General features: G+C 33.4%; 1 pseudogene; it reads right to left on the reverse strand.

The window, feature by feature from the left end:
* Positions 1-1,885: 1,885 nt before the first annotated feature.
* LOC133301981 (probable LRR receptor-like serine/threonine-protein kinase At1g06840) lies at positions 1,886-14,961 on the reverse strand (annotated as a pseudogene).
* Positions 14,962-22,638: the final 7,677 nt, after the last annotated feature.

The raw sequence follows: 22,638 nt of genomic DNA on the forward strand, positions 1-22,638 counted from the left end.
TTTTATCTCTGTTATTTTTTTTCTTTTTTAATTTTACCATTTCATTTACACTAAGGGAATCACCTAAAAAATGTTGATCCCGCATCACAATAAATAATCTCCACTTTTGGTAAACTTTACCGGGATAAGATATTGTGACACCCAAGTTATGTTACACTTATGTGACACCCAGTTAATCTCACCGTTAGATCGCTTATGTTGATCCAACGGTTATATTTATTTCCATCTTTGTATGGTCATGATTTCCCAAATTTAAAGTGAAAGCATTAAATATGGAAAATCATAACCATACAAAGGTAGAAATAAATATAAAATATTAAATTTGGGAAATCATGACCATACAAAGATGGAAATAAATATAACCGTTGATCAACATAAGCGATCTAACGGTGAGATTGACTGGGTGTCACATGGGTGTAACATAACTTGGGTGTCACAATATCCTATCCCAACTTTACCTATGTATATAGAGTTACATATTCGAGTAACATATCTCTAAAACCCTAGTCTTCCATTGTTATTGCGCAAATATCCCAACTTCAGTCGCAACATAATGTATTTAGCGATCTGTTATCCTTGCGGTCATCTGCTCCATAGAAATCGCTGGTTGGCATCATACTAAACACGATTTTCTACCAACAAAGCCCAGCACAATTGGTAGATAGCTGGATTTGGTAGGTAGTTAGATTTCTTAAACATATTGACAGGAGTTCGATTCTTGGCTGTGTGTACGGAGAAAGCTTTGTTGGGAGAGGTTTACCCACTTAATGTGATCTCCCGCCTCAAAAGGATTAGTCTTCAGCTATCGGCAGGAGAATACATTGGAAAACCAAAAAAAAAAAAACACGATTTTCTTGTATCATACAATTATATATATCATTTATCAAATATTATAATAACTGATAATTAGTACCCACTCAGAATATATAAAATAACTCTCTATTAAACCCAACTAGCAGAGTATTGGATGAAACACACAGAGTATATGCATAGTAAAAAAAGTTGTCATATTTTATATGCTGGTTTAATTAATTTATTTGTGTATATTTATAAAATAAATAAAATTAGTTGTAAATTGTTGTTAAGGTAATTGGAGAAGGGGTCGTGTTGTCCCAATTTTTTAACACACGGTTATCGTATACCAACAAAACAAAGTGTTTGCTTTGCGTGAACGAAAGGTTTTTCATTCGGGTTTGGACCAGCTCAAAAGCTTAAGTAAACTTGGGAGAAACCACACACAAACATGAAACTTTTGTTAAAAAAACAATAATATAGTAATACAAAGTATTATTTTAGGCAAGGAACAAGACACCTTGAACAACAAACACAAGGTAGGGGAAACAAAAATAGAGGTTAAAAAACTGAATATGAACAGAGAGTTTGTTTTTTTCACTTCAAACAATAGCATCCACTTGATGAAATCGTGAGAAAGTAACGCATAAATGTAAGCACGCAAGATGAAAGTAAAGAGATAGGCTACAAAGTTTGAATAGAGTTTCTGAACAGCTGGTACATGCAAAACGACTACTTATGTTAAAGTCTTAGGCAAATGCAATGATGGCTTTCCACGAAACAATGCTTCTCTCAGCTATTTGATCGAAATATAAACGTCTATGTAAATTGTAATCATGAAACAAAAGCTTATGTTTGCATAATTGTCAGCATTTAACTATCTTATAGATACGTATGAAAATGTAGCAACAATCTTCAATATATTTACAAAATCCCATTTGGGAACTACTAGCATTAGCTCTGTCCCTAATGAACTTCCCATCTTTAATATATGGGGAATGATCCATTTACAATTTTTTTTTTACAAATTACACTAAGTATGACCGGTCATACACTCGTGATTGAAGTATGACCGGTCATACTTAGTGTAGTTTGTAAACAAAAAATTTGTAAATATAACCTTCCCCTTAATATATATAGTCTAAGTATTATAAAATGATAGTTAATTGGTATAATTACATTTTGTATGACTGTGGAACAACAAAGTAGAATATGTCCAAGAGACCAGCATGCATGATATCAAAGAGGATGAATTGTTAGAATAACACCACTGACAAGATTGCAGCCTCACAAATTTGAGGACATGTTCTGGTCTTCCATATATGATGATGATGGTACCAATTTACCAGAATTTTCAGAGGTGACGTCTGAGGAAATACTTTCAGTTTCTTGCAACATTTCAAGAATATTTTCCAGCTCCCTCACCACATCTAGCATTGATGGTCGCTCCTCTGGTTTGTCATGGCAACAACTAAGAGCCAAAGTTACAAACTTCTCCAAACAATCAGATGGACAGCAACCCATCCTGCTGTCAATGATGGAAAGTATCGCACCAGACTGACGCGACACATTAACCTGACATAACAGTGTACCATTAGTAAATAGTGTTGTGCATAGTATTTCTTTCTAAAGGCTATGTAAATCAGATATCTAACAGGATCTCATATTTAAATACACAGAAAACCACTTCCCATTAAACCTCGACGAGCGAGGATAGGGGTGCTGGCAATCGTTGTACACAGTCTTATTATTGCATATTTGCAAATGGCTATTTCCTGAATTCAAATCCGTGACCCTTTAGTCACATTTAAATACATAATATTGGACATTGCAAATTCAAAATGTTCCCTTTTCTGCACATTGTGCTGGCATTATAATAAAATTTCCAATACTATTTTTATCCAAAACTTTCATCATCAAACTGGGATGATAGTTGTCTTTTTCATCATTTCTTCATAACAAACAAAGAGAAAACCATTTGTTTCATCAGGTATAGTTATTAACTTCCCCCTCCCTTTTTATTTGTCCTTTACCTGGCATAACTTCTAACGTGACCAGAGATAAGAAAGAGGACTAGTGGGGCTATTAAAGAAGTACCTCGCGAACAATGTTTTTCCCATGTGAGATTGGTTTCATGGCGGTCAAAAGCTCCAGAAACACAATTCCCAAGCTGTAAACATCAGATTTGTCTGTCAACTTATGAGTCAACAAGTACTCGGGGTCCAGGTAACCCTGCAGGCCAAGTTCATAAAGAAATCATTATATTTAGACTGTATTGCCTCTAAGTTTTGACAATTTTAGCAAAGTAGTCATTGGGGAAATATTGAACTGTTTAACACTGCAAGTCTGCAACTCAAGAATAATCCAATACCATTCTGACACAGCATGATAGCAAAAAAAATTGTTATGAATTCCCTTTCCAGGAGAGAAAAAGGAAACAAAGCAAAAACAAAAATTGCCCCACCCATAATAATCAAATAATAGAAGGTATGAAAATTAAATGCATCATTTTTAACTACACAAGAATCTAAAAACAACAAAGGAAATGAATTGCATGGCCGCATGGGACATTGCACAGAATTTGAGCTGTTTAGGACAAGCTAGGTGCGGTCGGTTTTAGATTACGAGGATTATTTGAGGAACCAATGGCAGATAAAACCACTCAAACTTAAAACCACTCAAAATTAATTGTTGTGATATTGATTCTGAACAAGAGCAAATTTCAGCATCTAGTATGCCTGAAAATTCGTCTATTGCAACTTCTTCAGCTAGTCAATCCTCACCAACAGTAGTTGGAGTTAACGAAGAAGAAACTCAATCTCTTCGTCGTGTTAGAAGAAGGCCTGCTTGGATGGAAGATTATGAGGTAACTGGAATTGAAGATCCAATTACTCACTTTGTTTTGTTTTCAGAATGTGATCCCGTGACTTTTGAGAGTGCTGTCAAAGAAGAAAAATGGCGAAAAGCAATGGATGCTGAAATTGATGCAATTGAGAGGAATGATACTTGGGAGTTAACTGATCTTCCAAATGGACACAAAATCATTGGTGTGAAGTGGGTGTTTAAAACAAAGTTAAAGGAAAATGGTGAAATTGACAAGCACAAAGCACGGTTGGTTGTCAAAGGGTACATCCACCAATGGGCCAAATGACAAACCACAATAAGTGGGCCGACGCCACATCTCAACCCAAAACCTTAAGGCTGCAGGTTTATGGGTCTTTCACACTTATATGGTCATCACTTGGTCTATGTCTAGTCTATGTGGTACTTCTTTATAACTCACACTTGATTATTTCCAACATCCTCCCTCAAGTGTGAGGCCCAATATCATTCTTACTCTAAAGTCAACTTCTGCGGAAGTCTTTTTTTCTCTTCAAATATTAGGGTCACACTAGCCTTCTGCAGAGGCCTTCCAAACACTTGTCTCAAATCGTTGGCTCTGATACCACTGTTGGGAATGATACGAGGAGCCCAAAACCCTTTGCAAAGGGTACATCCACCAATGGGCCAAATGACAAACCACAATAAGTGGGCCGACGCCACATCTCAACCCAAAACCTTAAGGCTGCAGGTTTATGGGTCTTTCACACTTATATGGTCATCACTTGGTCTATGTCTAGTCTATGTGGTACTTCTTTATAACTCATACTTGATTATTTCCAACAGATCAGCCATAAAAATATTGCATAAAGTGTATCAGTTGCATAATTAATGTAATCAGATACTTCCTCAACACTTCAAGTCTCAATATTGGAATTGAAATTATCACTAAATTATCTTTAACAAACTTACTGGTGTTCCCCTTACAACTGTCGACACATACTCAGGCATAGTTCCTTCATCATCTAGGTATGGTATAAGCCGTGAGAGTCCAAAGTCAGCTATTTTTGCAGTAAAATTGGAGTCGAGAAGTATGTTACTGGATTTAATATCTCTATGAAATATAGGAGGGTCAGCCTCAGTATGCAGATATAATATGCCTTTGGCTGAACCTATTGCAATTCGCAATCTCATGCCAAAATTTAGGCTATCCTCAGTTCTGCTTTTACCTGCAACATCATAGTATCCTTAACTTAGATCACAGCTTATACGCACAATTGAAAACATTAAAAAAAATAAAATAAATAAAAAATCAAAATCATGGCTTGGAATCAAATATATAAGTGAAAATGGGTTTGTAGGAAGTTTTCATTGAAATATTTTTCCAAAGAGATCAGATTTTGTCTAATCATATAATTACAATATTTTTGCAAATGAAGTCTAAAACTGAAGAGCAGAATGCAAGAAGAAGAGAAATAGAAAATATACACAAAATAAAATAAAGTAATAGATATCTATTTATGTTTGGCATAGAAAACATTTTTTGTTTTAATACAAAAAAGTCCAACATTTTCATACCAAAAATCCAGTCCCGTAGGGTGCCGTTGGGCATGAATTCATAAATCAGCATCTGAACCAGTAGAGAAAGAGTATATCAGAAAAATATTGATGTCAAGCTAATATGGAAAACTTGTCTAAATTAGAATAGCACAGGTGAGTTCCAAAGACAAGCTTTCTTCAAAAGTTGTAAAGAACCAATTCAACCCAAAATATTTAAACGGTTAGGCGAGGTTACATTCATAGTTTTATATTTCTCAAATACAACCCCCACACACGAGATCCTATTGGGCTTAGAGAGTGGATAATACACAGGCTCACCTATCTGTGCTAAGAGACTCCACAATAATTAATTAATCATTAACTAAATAAGGGCGATGAGGATCAAACCCGTGATACTTAGTGTCTGATACGATATAAAGAACCAATTCAACCCTTATGACACTTCTCTAACACACCCCTTCACACGAGAGCCCACAGGGCTTGAAGGGTGGACAATGCACAGGCGCACCTACTTGTGCTAAAAAACGACTCAAGACTTAATTAATTATTAATTAAATGGAGGGCAGTGAGGATCAAACCCATGACACCGAGGCTTTGATACCATGTAAAGAACCAATTCAACTCAAAAACTTAAGCTTTTTAGGTGAGGTTACATTAATGATTTTATATTTCTTTAGAACTAGTGCAGAAAAGAACTAGTAGAGTCCATTTTGACATAATTTGAAATCCTAGGGAGAGAGATAAAAAAGAAACTTGTTACAGCATGCAATTCATTTGCTCAGGTAATTAAGTAGAGAGTCCTGATAACAAACACAGCAGAACAGATCAACAGAAGGCTTAAACAGACTGAAGGAGAATATCTGGTTGCATGTTGAGTTCAGGGACTAACAGAAATTGCTTTCTATCTTGTCAGGAGTTCTAACTTAACATCTAGAATTACACAATGCTATTTTTTTTTTTGGTACTCGTAAGGGGTTAAGCCCCACACAATGCTATTGTTAATCATATATGCATTCACACAAAACATTCTTTTTCATTTACATTCAAATTCTTCAATAAAACTAGCTGCAAGCTGATTTGGATGATAAGTAACATACCTGTTCCCCTGCTTCATTACAGTACCCAATCAGCGAGACAAGATTTCGATGGTGTAACCTTGATAAAAGCTTGATCTCAGTCAAAAATTCCTTTTGCCCTTGCAAGGAGCCTTCTTCTGCTCGCTTTATGGCCACAAGTGCATCATCACACAAAATGCCTTTATAAACGTTTCCATAACCTCCATGGCCGACTTTCATTGAGCTGCTAAATTTGTCAGTAGCAAGGGCCAATTCTTTAAAAGTAAACGCTTTCATTCCATCTATTCTGATAGAAATATTAGAGGCTGTAAAAACAAATAAGAATTTAGATCTCTTTCTTTAAAGATAGTCCAAATGAAATTATCACCAATCAAAAGATTATTTTAGAATACTTACAAAAATGTTTCTTGCAATGGTATTTGACATGTCTTCTGGTGATTAGGAGAGTGACTAATGCAGATATTGCTAAAAAACAAGCAACAGCTGCTAGAATAGAAGCTATTAATATGCCTGCACTTGTTTTGCTCCTCTCTGACTCAGTAACTGCTGAAACAAAGTTAAATTAAAGAAACACAAAAAAAGGAAATACATGAAAGAACCCAATTCTAAATAACTTAAAATGTTGACCAGTTGTGAGAATGTATTCTATCTGATTCAACAACATAAACACTTACCAAAGGCAGAAACAAAGAAAACTACTTTTACATTGTCTATTCTTCCGTTGATCACAATATATATATATATATATATATATGTTCTCATCTTTGCAGTGAACAACTGAGTAAAAAGAGGACACAGACAAGTACATGGCTTTTCCTTTTATATGAGAAAAATGACACAACATAAGCTAGATACTATTAAATAATTGAGCAGCATCTCACACACACACACACATATATATATAATAGGGCAGCTTCATAATTTGATAAGTAGTGGTATACAACTGATACAGGACTTATAGGAAGACATTAAAAGTGTTCAATTTCTTTGCATTAGTCAAATTAAATTGCCATTCACATCTAGAAGATGCAAAAGCAATTTCCGTTGGAAGTATGTGTGTGGTGGAATGCATTGATAATAATATAGTCCACATGGCATATATTAACTATAAAAGATCATATAGATAACAAAATGTGCAGATTAAGAAACTTACAATTTGCATAAGGTCCCAGAAGAGTGATGTTCAGGAGTTCATATGGTCCAAAGAAATCGTTGTGATCAGATTTCCAAGACGTAAATATGCTTAAAATGCGATGGACCTCACTTGAATTGAAAACACTAGAGTGGGAATCATTGAATGAAGGAAATAGTTTTAAATACATGCTAAGACGAGGTCCCGCTTCCCAAGCATATGAATATATTGATAGTTGATAGAGGTGTAAGTTTAAAGACTGAGTAATATATACTTCAAAAGAAGTTATATAGGGAGGAAAGTAAGAAAAACTTGGGCTTTTCAGTTGGAATCCAATTCTCAGAGGTGATGCACAAAAGCAGGGAACAGGGGAAGCAGGGACATATTCGTAGAAATTGTCAACTGGACAAGCTTGAACTGGACAGTGAACCGTCGAATTTTTTGAGTTGTTGGCAACTTTATCTGCTTCAGTTCCACAATATTGACCAATATTTTGCATGCTATCATTCTTGCAGATAGGATTGCCAGAAAGCCTTCAAGGGGGAAAAAAATAAAGAAAAGAAAATAACATAAAAACTTTTGCATCAAGTCTAACTGAATAGTGCACAAGACCAAGAATGCATCCTTACTTCTAGAGACCACTACTTTGAATCTATTAGGAATCATTGAGATAGAGTTAATTTAATTTCAATCTTGATTGTTGGAGATCATTTTCAGGATCAAATTCCACCCGTTGCATTAGTCTGTGAGCCATTTTAATACAAAATTGAGTGTAATTGTTCATTTTCTCCTTTGATTGACATTGGTCTGTTGCAAGCTTTTGGCTGTTATTTTTATAAGATCAAATAAAACAGCAACAGCAACAAAGACTTACTGTACTAGGTGGAGTCAGCTACATGAATCAATTGATGCCATTGGCATCTATCAAAAACCAAATTTTCCTAAAGTTTTCTTCGATCTCTACCCATTAAATTGGACTATCTTTTTTTTTTTCTTTGTGAAGACTATCCTCCATTTTATTCATTTTTCTCACTAAACCCTATATTGGTATTCTTCTTACATGACTAAAACACTTGGCGAGTATCATCTTCTCCAACCTTTTTAAGAATTCTTCTTACATGACTAAAACACTTGGCGAGTATCATCTTCTCCAACCTTTTTAAGAATACATTTGTTCCCAATCTTATCTTTTCTTGTATGGTTCGGTAGAATTTTTCTGAGTTTGTTCTTTACACTTGCAAATTATGCCTGAAGCATTTCTCCATTATATCCACCAAGTTTGAATCCGATGTGTGACATCCCTATCAAATTTCCTATCACTTTGTAATATGGATCCAATATACCTAAACCGTGGAATTGTGATATGAAATGATCCCCAATTTTCAACTCCCAAATATTGCTAACTCATGCCTTCGGAACTTTTTATATAATCCGTCTTACTTCTACTTAATTGAAAACCCTTTGATGGAACTCAAGTTTAATATTTATTCCTATCAACTCATCAACTATGGCTATATCATCCCAAAAAGATTCATTGAAGTACTAGCTCTTGCATGTGTATAGTAAGGTCAAGTGATATATAAGATTCACTGCACTCCATTTCTATCACAGCTTCCTTGAGACTGTCCTAAGGTAGAGTGGTGACTTGGTCTCTTTCTTCTTTATCCCACTATATCAACTTTATAAAGAAACAATTATTGGTCCTACCATATTGCCATGAAACACACACGATGGCTAGAGACTCAAATTATGTTCCATCCATCAATTTGTTACTTTAACATGGAACCATTCAGAACTGTTGAATATTACACTGATCTGTTTTTCAAGTTAGAACTACTAAACCCTACATAAACTGATAAAAGGCAACATTATTTCCAATCTCGATCACATATCATGTCCACATGAAAAAGAGAAATGACTGATTGCTACATTATGAACATGAATTCAACAAGAGAAAGAATCAGATCTTGTGGATGCATAAAAGTCCATGTATTATTGAACATATATAATTTGAATACCTCAAGGTGACATTTGCTGGGGGGTTCAGATTTCCTAAAATGCCTGAAAGTGAGTTGTTACGGAGATCACTGCACAGATTGGACAGACATAATGAACTCGCTTTAGAAATAACATAATCAACATCCATTCCATCAACTTAAAACAATAAATTGCTAGTCAAAATACATTAGTTGGACGTAAAGAAACAATGTTCTTTGAAACAGAAGCAGCAATTTGGATTCAGAATTTACACTGCAAGTTGAGCATTCATACTGAAGGACATGTTCTGCCATATGCTAGTCGGCATAAACCCAGAAAAGAAATTGTTCTCTAGTGACCTATAATATACAATGAAAAGAAAACATCAAACCTTTCTGTAAGGCATTGCATTTATGTAAAAGTCCAACAACGTTCTTCATGGCAATTTGTTTCCCATAAATAATTATATTGATATTCCAAGATACTGTTACGTAATAATTACATAAATATATTATGAGAAGTACAGGTTCATGAGTATTTACTCACAATTTTTGAAGAAAAGGAAGATTTGATAAGCTTTGCGGCATAGATCCATCGAGATAATTATTGGACAGATCACTACAATTGCGAGAAAATAACAAAATCAAACTCAAATCAATCACAGCTAGCATTAAGATAAATAAATATTCTGAAGTGGAGAAGGCAAACAATACTATACAAACAAAAAAAGGCTATTTGCATACATAGTGGTCATATTGTCAGAAAGTTTATTTGATGGTATATGTCCAGTCAAATGATTCCAGCTAAGATCTCTGAAACGTAAACCAGTAACAAATTAGTGGGTAGTCGAAACAAAAGAGAAGTAAATTATTTCACTGTCAATAGGCGCAATGCCATGAGATATGCTTAAACTTACAAATAGCTAAAATTGGGTATTGAACTCAAATCAGGAACAGCTCCTTGCAAACTACAGTTTCTTAGACTTCTGTTAAGTCAAAGAGGAAGGATTAGCCCAAGAAATAAAATCAACCAGTTATATTCTTCAATTCATAATTGAAAATGTAGCAGTAAGCTTTTGTGACTTCATATCCTCCTTCCATGAATTATTTTTGTCCTAGGTCTAACTCACAACATTCTTTTTATCAACATCACACTTGATTTTTGTCCTAGGCCTAATTTAATGAAGTAGGCATGTGAATTCCTTGGCCATGTTAATTGGTTATCCAAACATTCAACATACACGCCTGAGCTATCATCTGTCATGTGAAGCCTAACTGATGATTTTTACAATATCTTGGACACACTTTTACATGAAAGTTCTTTTTTTTTTTTTGTGTGGTTTTTTTTTTTTTTTAGGGGGGGGGGGGGGAAGGGGGGTGGCAAATAGTATATGTTCCTACACTGTTTTCATTCCTGAGTCACACTTATAAATACTTAGCTTCAAAACTAGGGTTTCAAGGGATAAAGGTATTTTTTTCCTTTATAAGGATTTCTTTTTCCTTTCTTTTTTTTCTTCCTTATCACTAGCTTCGATCTTAAAAGATGCATTAATTGTTTTTTGTTTGAACTTCATCATACTTGGAATAGAAAATACACACACACACACATATATAATCAATCATTAGAGAAAACTAACTATAACCAGTAGCCATATTAATCTAACATGAAAATTTTAGCTACACATTATATCAAATGAAAAAACTTCACTCACTACTTGGTCAGCAAAACCAGAATATATGAACTCCTAAATGTGTTATTAACAATATCACACATGAAAAGTTCACTAATATTTTATCAGGAAACTGCTTTACTAACAAAGAGGAAGAAGAATTGCTATAAAATTCTAACGAATTATACCAGACAATGAAGGATAAAAAGAATCACAATAAACATACAAACACACACATATGTATGCAAGAAAAAAATGGGGGGTGGGGAGAGGGGGAAGATCCGCCTCCATTTGACTTTGAAGCATGGAAGAACAGAGACTCCCTGCTATCTCACATTGATACTGAAATTTGAAAAGAAAAAACGAAAGATAGGACACCAACCACGAGGTTAAAAACAGATTGGAGGTCATGTCAATAAAACCTTTGATCTAAAAGCTCAAACTTATGGAATCCAATATAAAATTATAAAGAACAAAAAGGGAAAAAAGTAGTTATCCCTGAGCACTTACAGTTTTACAAGCCTGGATAAGTTTGCATAGGTGGGAGGAATTCCAGTCCCACTGAAGTTATTGTTATCAAGTTGGCTGCAAGGGGAAACAAAATAAATATGAAAATCAGAAGGATAAGACTGTACCTACAAAAACAATTCCTTTTCTTGACAAAGCAAAAGTATTCATGCAACCATTCAGCTTGTAGCATAATAAGACTCCTAAAATGAGAAGAGTACTGATATTCTAACGCATGTATATAAATCTTATAGTTTGAACCACTGTTTTAAAACTCCACCCCGCCCCCCGGGTTGATCCGGGTCGACCCTGACCCCTCCCCTTTGAGGGTTGGGGTCACAAGTTGGACCCTATATGCACATCGACCCCTCCGACTCCCAAAACCCGGCCTGGTTTCAGTGACTCCCGGGTCAGAGGGGTCACTGCAATTTTTTTTTAAAGAAAATTCCATGAACAATGTCGTTTTATTAAAAAAAAAAAAAAAAATGCTTACAAACCTAAATCTAAGTGTTGTCTTCTCTCCCAGCGACCTAGACTTGTGGTATATACTTTGGTATCATTAGAATATACGTTTTGTACTTTGGTATCTTGATACTTTAATTAAGTTGTGTAATATTGACTTGTAATTGTAATTGGTGAAGCATGTTAAGTATATTTTGAATCTTTGATGATTGGTGATTTGTTTTTTAATATTTTCATATAGGATATATATATTTATATTTTTTTAATATATAAAACCGGGTCAGCGTAGTGACCCCATGACCCCCCGGTTGAACCCGTGACCCCATGACCCTTGACCTCGGCCGGGTCGGGTTTTTAAACACTGGTTTGAACATCATGAGAATGCCATCTTATCGCACCAGAGCAAGATATTTACTTTTTCACAAAACCAAAAATTGGAAGGGGGTAGGGACTCCCTTAAACCGATTGAATTGGCATTGAAAATCAAGAAGATGCATGTCAACATCCGTTATACCAACCAAAAGAAAAAAAAAAAAAAAACACATATCTAAACAATGAAGAAGTAAAACATACATTATTCGCAAACTCTGCATCCCGGAGAATTCTGGTGGAAGATAGCCAGATAAGTTATTATTGTCCATAAGCCTGTAAAGTCATTTCAACAAGCAGACACTGAAAACTTGTATACAAGTTTGAATTTGGAGAAGCATTGCAGAAAGCAATGGAAGTCTTAAACCACAAGGGAAATTAAAAAAAAATAGCTTAAATACTGACAAGTGCAGAATCTTGGGTAGCTTTGAAAGTTCATGTGGAATTTGACCATTAAATGAGTTGTTGTTCATGTGGCTGCAAAGATACAAGTAAAACAGATAAAGTGTAAGTGTAAGAAAACCAGCTAAAAACCAAGTTATGACAGATTTAGGTAGGAGATCCACTCACAGGTGTATAACTTTGACCAAGTTAGATAATGTTTGCGGTATAGGACCAGAGAGTTGGTTTTGGTCAACTTGGAGTCTAGTCAAGTTCGAAAGGTTGCCAAGCTCTTCTGGTAAATTACCAGATAACTTATTGCCATTTAGGAGCCTGCAAAGGCAATACATCAGAATAATTATTTATACATTACACAACAAAATAAAAACTTAATGTATGTTGGAACCAATATATATAGTGTTGCATGATTGCATCATAAAATTTCTTGAGTTGTAGTGTTAGTCTATTCACTTTTCTTCAATCATGCAACTAAGATACAGAAAGCAGAAATCAGAAATTTCTCCAAAACAGTAGCTTTAATTTTACCACAAGTCTTTGCTCTATAGTCACAGCCAACTGTAGTCCTCATCTAAACTTAATATTTGTGTTACAAAGTGATACAATATGTTCAATTATAATTTTCAGGGTCAGCAGAAGTCCAAACTCACCTACCAAATAAGACCCATATTTTATTTTTAACACAAATTGCAACAATATATAACAGGACAGACAACACCTTAAAGTAAAAAACTCGATGAGGATCAATTCTTATAATTCAGCTTCTTGTGTAAAGGACATGACTCCAAAAAAAGTTCAAGTCATCTTACAATAGTGTCAGTGATGTAATATTTCCAATCTCCTTCGGTATCTTTCCTGTCAGATTATTCCACATGAAATTCCTTCAAGCAGAGAACAATGAAGTTATTAACACGGCAGAAGGTATTACTAGGAACTCTTCTGTTACATTGTTTTTAAGAGAACAATTTTTCAAATGATGCAACTCACAGTATCTTAAGTTGGGATAGTTGACAAAACTGAGGTGATATACTTCCCGAGAGATTTGCATTCATTAAGTAGCTTCATAAAGTGGTGATGACAGAAAAACAATTAGAAGTGTCTGTAATAATATTAACTCCTTGTGTAAATAACATGTTTTGATATTCTAGATTGGGGAAATTGAAATTGATAAAACAAAAGAAGGATAAAGAGCCATACAGTTCGCTTACATGGAAGTAACCATCAATCCCGACCCTATCAAAACACCAAACCCCGGTCCAATTTTGTGCACATGGGTCACCCTTATTCCAGTTTCTCAGATAGTCCATAGGATCAATCAAAGTTTTCTTGATATCTATCAATGCATTTACTACAAATGGAACATACATAAACCAAGTATTAAGGTTACAAATTTCATATGCCAAAACAAGTTACACGGGGACAGCAGATAAAGGAAAATGAAATGATTTGCATACACCCCACTTCCTGCACTAAGTTTATCATTATAATAACTTGAAAGCTTTTTTTTTTTTTTTTCAGCTTTGACTGAGATTTGAATCCATGTTCCCTTGTTTTCAGAGTCTAAACTCACATAAACACCAAAAGAACAAAGTGAAACAGAAAAATCCAAATTTTGAACGCTCTAACAACAAATTCACCTTCTGAAGGATCTGTTGGTTGTGTTGCTGCTTTGAAGATGATAAAGCAATACGAAACAGCCAAGACATATCCATGCAATCTCATAGCCGGCATCACAATATCCTATAAATTAAGCAAACAGAAGGAATGAAAAAATGAAATTTTGAACATTGTAAAGGATAAACATTTGGAACATAAAACGAATACATTATTGATCATGAAATTTTCTTGAAGCAAGTCAAAGTAACAAACAACATACATAGAAACCCAGTAATGTCATATACCCACCCAGGTAACATTAATAAACTGTAAAACAGAAAAAAAAAACAGCTGGAAAAGAAACAAGATGTTCAAAGAATACAAAATAGTAATAATAATAGTAGTAAAGATTGACTCTTACTTGAGATGTGGAGATGGTTGAAATGTGTAAAACTCCAAATTATGAATGAGATTGAAGCTGAAATCCTAACAAAAAAAATTCCAAAGGATTCTTTGTGACTTGGGTAAGTGATTTAAATCATTCTCTCCTAAAGCATGGCTACTATTATTATAATAATCAAACTCCAAAGGCTGTTTCTTCCCCCAACTACTCCAACTATTCAAACATACCACAAAATATAATTATTAAATTAAGGGAAGAATGATTATTCTTTCAATGCTCCTTTTTTAGAGAAAAACAGAGATAGATAGGATAGAAAAAAGAAAAAAAACCCAATTCTTTCTCCTCCATAATTTATCAGTTTTTCTGATACAACACTTTTTAGGCGAGAATGGTTATATTGAAATTTTTTTTTTTACAAACTTACAAATTATATTATAAAAGTGTAAATAGACTAGACTAGTTTTTGACTTAAATAGTCTGACCTAACTTATATTTAAACATTAAAAGTCTTGGCGTAGGCCTCGTAGCCTGTTTAAGTCTATTAAATATTTAACAATTAAAAAAATAATTAATATTACTTTATTATTCAAAATTATTAAAATAATAATTTTATTTAAATTAAATAATATGATTTAAGTCGGCCTGTAAGCTTATAGGCCCGACATGTACAAAAAAAAAACTTGTGGCTTATTTTCTAAATAGGTTTTTTTAAAAGGAGAAGTTATACTTATAACTTATTTTCCTTTACAACCTCTTACAACCAATATCTTAACCGTTGATTTCCGTCAATCAACGGTTAAGATTTATTGTGAATTAATAATTATTTAATAAATTTTATTTGCAAAAATCTTAACCGTTGATTGACAGAAATCAACGGTTAAGATATTAGTTGTAAGAGGTTGTAAAGAAAAATAAGTTGTAAGTATAACATTTCCCTTTTTTAAAAGCCTAAACCTGTTTTATTTTACTATTTGTAATTAGTTAAATCTGGCTTAATGTAGACTAGGTCGTAAATCCCTGTAGACTAGCCTTACCCATTTACATCCTTAGTTATCGGTAAGATATAATATAATTTGTAAACAAAAAATTTATAAATATAATATTCTTTTTAAAATATATATATTTTTCCCTTAAATTAATATAAATAATATAAGATTATAAAGAAACTTCTCTGTTTCCTGCCCATTTCCTTACTGTTCTGCATGCACTGCAAATATGCCTGTCGGTCGTCAACGCCCCATATGGACTTAGAATTGATTTTAAAATTAGGTATTAGAAGAATTAATTTGTATCTGAGAATAATATTTTTTTTCACATAAAAGGTTTTTCTTTTAACAAAATTAGATATAAATCGCACTAGTTCTGTACCAATATAATTTTAATTATAATTAAATAAGAAGAATCGTACAGATATTAAGTTATGTATATAAGTAGGAATTTTTTTTTAATATCTCGGATGTACTTATTTGGCTACATCTTTTTTTCAAATTAAATTTTTTTTTATTTATACCCATACTTTTTTTATCAAGAGCCCATTTGTTTCGCCTTTTAAAAAAGTAACTTTTATTTCTTCTTTATTTTAAAAGTTTTTTTACAAAAGTTAAAGCTATTTATATTTTTATAAAAATATTTAGCTTTTGAAAAAAAAAAATTGGTTTTTGACTTCTATTTTTTTACAGAAGTTAAAAATTTTAGCTTCTGAAAAAAGTAAATTTTTGAATTTTTTTGTGACTTCTGTTTTTTTTAAAAGCAGTTATCCAAATGAACTAAAATTGAAAAATGTTTTTTTTCAAAAAAAAAAATAGCTTTTGAAAGAAAAAAAACCCTATCTAAACAGGCCCTAAGTCCCCCAAAAAATTCTCATTAGACAAAAATCTACCTACATATAATGTAACAACGTTTTCTCATATAAGTAGATGCGACTAGTTTTGTTGAAAAGTAAACCTGATTACTTCTGACTTTTCTTACTTCCGGCTTTCAAGTTTCAATCAAAATCAGAAAAAATCTAGTAAAGCATGGAATGGTCAGGTCAACGACATCCTACTGTATCCATACTAACAAGTTAAACACATAATTGTGTCGTTATCATTTACTAATCATCAATTTTTTAGTCAATTAAAGAATTAATTGAAGTATATCAATTGATGCTACTTTTAAAATATGAATAATGCATGTAAAAAAGAATCAACTTATGGGTTTAATGTTTAGGAAAATGCAGAAATTTTTTTCCTATCATATTTATATAAAAATGATTGAATCTCATAATAATAATAATAATAAGAAAGAGAAAGTTAGTGACATATAAAGGGATCCACTTATTTTTGTGTGTGTGAAGCAAAAATTGTTTTTGTAGCAAAAACAAAAATGTTAAACTCTTAATGTTGCTCATGTAGGAGATAAATTTATCTCTAACATAAAAATATGTTGGCCCATATGAGAAAAAAGAAAACATGAATTCTACATACTTTTATATGTATATAAGAGATAAATTTATCTACTACAATATAAGATACATCAAACCTCAACTTATACGGGTGTAAGTTTGCCATATTATTGGTTATGTATTTAATAATTTTATTTTATTAATTGTAAAAGCGTTAAATACAAGTAAAAGTAATAATTAAAAATAGTCGTCGGTATAAGCTAATTCTCCTCTTGTTAAAGTAATATATATCTCATACCATGTATAAAGACAAGATAAAAAGTATAAAACAAACTAAATGATTTTTATTTTTTTTGGATACATAAAACAAACTAAATGATTGACACATCCCAACTAACTTTCTTGCTGACTAAACTCTTACGAAGTATATACGTAATAGTTTCGTGTTCACAGTGGATTCATTTTGCGTTAGGTAGAGCATATTCTTCGGTTCAAACAATTTTCTTATTGATTCAACATACATAGAGTAAAAGGACACCTATGACCAGTGAAAGGCATTCTTAATTTCTTATTACCTAGAGATAAATTCATATTTCTAATCATGATGACACCATTTAGAGAATATTCTTTATATTTGCTACAAGTAAACGTTTGTGTCGGCTAAGAGACTACACCATTTTTCTTGGAATCAAATATGTTGTCTTTTCTTTATCTCTCCAATGGAATAACAAGTCAACTAAAAAATTTGATAATTAAAGATAAAAATATTGTCATTTAAAAATATCTTTTGTATTGTTTTCGTTCAATTAAAAAATAGAAAAAGCTAGGAAAAAAATTATGACAACAAATTTGAATCCATGGTCCTTAACTTGCTGGAAGGTTGTACTGTGGGTAAGCCCAATCCATTTTGTCTAAGACAACTAAGAAGTAACCAGATATGGGCTTTTGATCCAATTGACATGACGACAATTGGAAATTGTTGTTCTCTACAGTGTTTTATTGACAGAACAAACAGTACAAGAAAAACAGCAACTTTCGTATAAAAGAAAAAGTGTGTATCATTTTAAAGAATACAGAGTTGTGTCATTTTAAGTAAAAGAAAGAGATAAATCATGAAAGAGAGTGGGAAGAAATTTTTTTAAAGATGTGGGTCCCACATCTTATATAAAATACTCATCCTACAAAATAATAATAATAATTAGTGTTTCAAAAATTTGTCCCGATTGAGGGTTTTGGATTATTGATTCAATTGGTGGGTCAGTGATTTAATTGATTTAATTAAATTTATATTAAATTATATAATAAATATATTATAAGGTGTATTTTGACCAACAATTGATGGTAGCTTAATGATAACTAGTAATACTACCCACTCCCATATGTTGGGTTCGAGTTCAAGTCACTATCAAAAGTAAAATATTTTGTCCTAAATTTATATTAAATTATATAATAAATATATGGGATAGGATCAACTTACATCGGTGTAAAAATAATAATTCTTACACCAAATCTTAACTGTTGATTTCCGTTCATCTAACAATTGAGATTTATTGGGAATTAAAATTTAATTAATGAGTGAGACTTAATAAATCTTAACCGTTAGATGCAGAAAATTAGTGATTAAGATTTGGTATAAGACTTATTATTCGTACACTGTTGTAAGATGATCCTGCCCCTAAATATATTATAAGATTCATTTTGACCAACAATTGAGGATATGACCTAATCCAATTGCCAACTCGAACCGGTGCCCTCACTTAGGTTACCCCGCTGGTTCGATCCGACTTTTAAAACACTGATAAAAATAAAAAGGTAGAAAAATACCATCAGTAATAGTTAAATTGTACGATTTTTCATGTATTACAAAACAGATAAAGTAACTAGTGACATATGAATCCGATGCTTGAATCAAATCTTGACGATCATCCATTTGTAAAGTAGCAAAAGATCTGACTAAGAATTATTTGCTAGCACCTCAAACTTATTACGGAATTGATGTCAATCCTTTATTCTTGCAGGAATAGACAAATTAACTTGCCAGTCACTAGTGCTCCTATGTATACTCCATAATTCTAGTATCGACCAATGAAATAGAGGCATAACTGCATAAGCATATCTCTTTACCTGATCCTATTGCCTTTCTAACAGAATGCAGAGTGGCCACTATATATATATATATATATATATATATATATATATATATATATATATAGCTATTTTGACAATGACCTACGCAGCCACTCTAAAATGTTCTCATTTTAAGCATTTAATAAAGGAAACTTCAAATAAAAACACACTGGATACTCTTTGTCATGGTTGTCTTTCGCATTTCCTCCCATATGCAATTTCAACCATTCTTCACTTAAATTCATTTTTGGTAGGTAGTAAACAAATACCGCTATACATTTTTCAATGTTGAAACTTTTGACTACCCCTGGAATAAAATTGAGCTTTCACACAGATCCCATGCCAACTCTTCATCCTAAAATGGGATGATAAAAACTGACGGAGAAAACTCTTATTTACAGGCAAAATTGGTCATCCTTCTTTTAATGCATCGTAAATAGTAGAATAATTTCTCCTATGCCTAAACTTTTGGAGCAGTTAATTGCATACGGTATGAATTAGTTGCGTAATTTCTCATCGATCTTTCGAGTCTAATAAATACTTGCGTGACGAATAAGTAAATTAGAAATATAATAATAAATATAAAAAAAGGCTTTTCTTTTCTCATGTCATATGAAATATAGTCTCTTATGCCATAGACACAAAAAGTGATGGAACTAACTACTTGTTAAAAAAAATAAAAAATAAAAAAAATAACACGGGTTTCGATATATCACAGTATGAGAAAACTATCTCCTATTGTATGAGAAAATAATTTTTCGTATAAGATTATATTAATTTATATTTATTAAAAGTATACGCTTTTGTGAAAAATTGAATACTCAATGTTTTTTTTGGGGACAGTTGATTGGATAATACTTTTGATAAAAGTAACATTACTTCCATCAATATTTTCTTATTGGATGATTAATTTATATGGAAAAAGAATGTTCTTTTAAAGGACATAAACTTATGTCCTTTTACCAGTTTTTAATTATGCATTCTCGGAAATGCATAATTATAGTATTAAAGTTATACTATTTTCACTTTCCACGTCATTAGACAGCTCCTGAAGAGAGACAAAAAAGTACAACTTTAACATTATAACTACGAATTCCCAGGAATACATAGTTAAAACTGCTAAAAGAATATAAGCTTGTGTCCTTTAAAAGGACACTCACTAAATGATACGCCCAAGCTGACTGACTTGGATTGGACTTTTTCATAATTTATTTCATAATTTAGGGATTTTAAATAATTGCTAGTTATTTCCTTTTTTGTTATTTTAAGATTATATTTGAGTGTGCGTTGATTGTGTGTTATCTCCTTTGATTGTGCATGATTCCTTTTTGATTTCGTTTTGTTTTGTTTGTTTTGCCTATTTAAGACTTGGAGAACCCTATTGTTATTTGGTTGTTTTTGGTTAATAAAATTCAGAAAAGAGAAATAGTATTTTCTCGCAATCCTTATGTTCAGTCTTTTTTTTGTTTAGCCAATTGGTTACTGCTTCCGTGTTATTTGGTAATCAGAGCTATGGTTGCCACATAAATGGCTGAACAGAATAATGGTGGTCGAGGTCAAGATCGTGGACGACGGGGTCGAGGCGACGATGGCAGTAGAAGGCGTGGTAACACCCTTAACGGCGACGACGAACAACCACACATCGACGCGCGAGATGCCACAGTTGCAACAATGGCCACTACAATTGCAGAACAAGGTAGACAAATTCAGGAGCTCGAACAACTGTTTGCCCAAACACAGTTGGACGAGTCAGTTGAAGGAAGAAAATATGTAAGATCATCTCATGAGGAGGAAAGAAGCGAAAATCTATTATGGAACTGGAACCAGGAGCAACGAGGACGAAGTCAACCTAGAAATCAATCCTTTTTTGCTAATATTGCAGTGAAGATTGAGATCCGAAAATTCGAGGGTACCATTCATCCAAATGAGTTCATCGACTAGTTACACACCATCGATAGGGTCTTTGACATCAGAGACTTGACAGAAGACTAGAAGGTCAATCTGGTCGCTATCAAACTGAGGAAGCATGCCTCAATTTGGTGGGAATATATTAAGAAACAGCGAAACAAAGAAGGAAAGTCGAAGATCGGGAGTTGGGATAAGACGAAGAAACTGTTGCAACAACATTTTTTTACCTATTCACTGCCGGTGGGAGGCATTTATTGAGCACCATAATCTCAAGCAGCAAGACTATCAATTGAATAGTATACAACTGAGTTTGATCGTCTGCGGATGCGCTGAGATATCGCAGAGGAGGACAAACAATTGGTTGCTCATTACCTAGGAGGACTGCGGACCGAGATCTCAGATGTTGTATACTTGCAACAATATTGGTCATATGAGGACGTATGTCGACTATAAATGAAATTTATTAAATTCGATTTTTCTCGTTCTATTAGCTTTGATGGTAGAGGAGCAGTATAAGAGAAAAAGAAGTACTTCAAAATTCCAACCCAAATTTTTTGGTAAAGGAAAGTTATCAAGCTCAACAGCCTACACTAGTGTGGGGAAGGATCCTTCTAACCCAAAACTAGAAAGCAAAGGGGTAATGACCAATGGTGGAGCTAGCAAGACAGGAACTACGGCAAAGAGGTGTTTCAAGTGTCAGGGTTTAGGACACTTCGTTGCTGATTGTCCAAATCGGTAATATGTTATTCTTATCGATACTCCAACTAATGATATAGGCTCCACCTATGATTAGTGCGAAGGAGATCAGGTGAAAGAAAGGTCTGAAGAAAGCAAAATTATCTATGGTGATGTTGGAGAATCCTTAGTTATTCGGAGGGTTCTGAGTGTAGACGTAGCCGATGATGAGTTGTGGCTCCGACATAATATATTCCACACTAAGTGCACCATTGGTGGCAAGGTGTGTAGTATGATCATTGATGGAGGGAGATGTGAGAATGTTGTCTCTAATACCATGGTCGAGAAGTTAGGGCTAAAAACTGAGGAACACCCATAGCCCTTCAAGCTTTCTTGGCTGAAAAAAAGAAGTCAGGTGAAGGTGAATAAGAAGTGCCTCGTTTAGTTTTCTATCGGCAAGAAATATACTGATGAGGTGTGGTGTGATGTCATTCCGATGGATGCATGTCATATCTTGTTAGGTAGGCCGTGACATTTTGATAGGAAGACGTGATATGATGGCTTCAAAAACACTTAAACTTTCAAGAAGGATGGATTGACTATTACTTTGTGCCTTCTGATTTGAGGGATGAGGCAAAGAATACTATATTATCCAGAGCATATTTCCAACAAGAAGTCGCCAATGCCGTTGAGATATTTGCTTGTGTGATAATGGAAGAGAATTTTGATGTTTCTGACATTCCCTTGTAGGTTAAGTCGTTGTTGGAAGACTTTGTTGATGTG

Source organism: Gastrolobium bilobum, unplaced genomic scaffold (assembly GCF_033153095.1).
Source record: "Gastrolobium bilobum isolate Gb01-03AN ecotype WA unplaced genomic scaffold, APGP_CSIRO_Gbil_v1 utg3596, whole genome shotgun sequence".
Taxonomy (NCBI): domain Eukaryota; kingdom Viridiplantae; phylum Streptophyta; class Magnoliopsida; order Fabales; family Fabaceae; genus Gastrolobium; species Gastrolobium bilobum.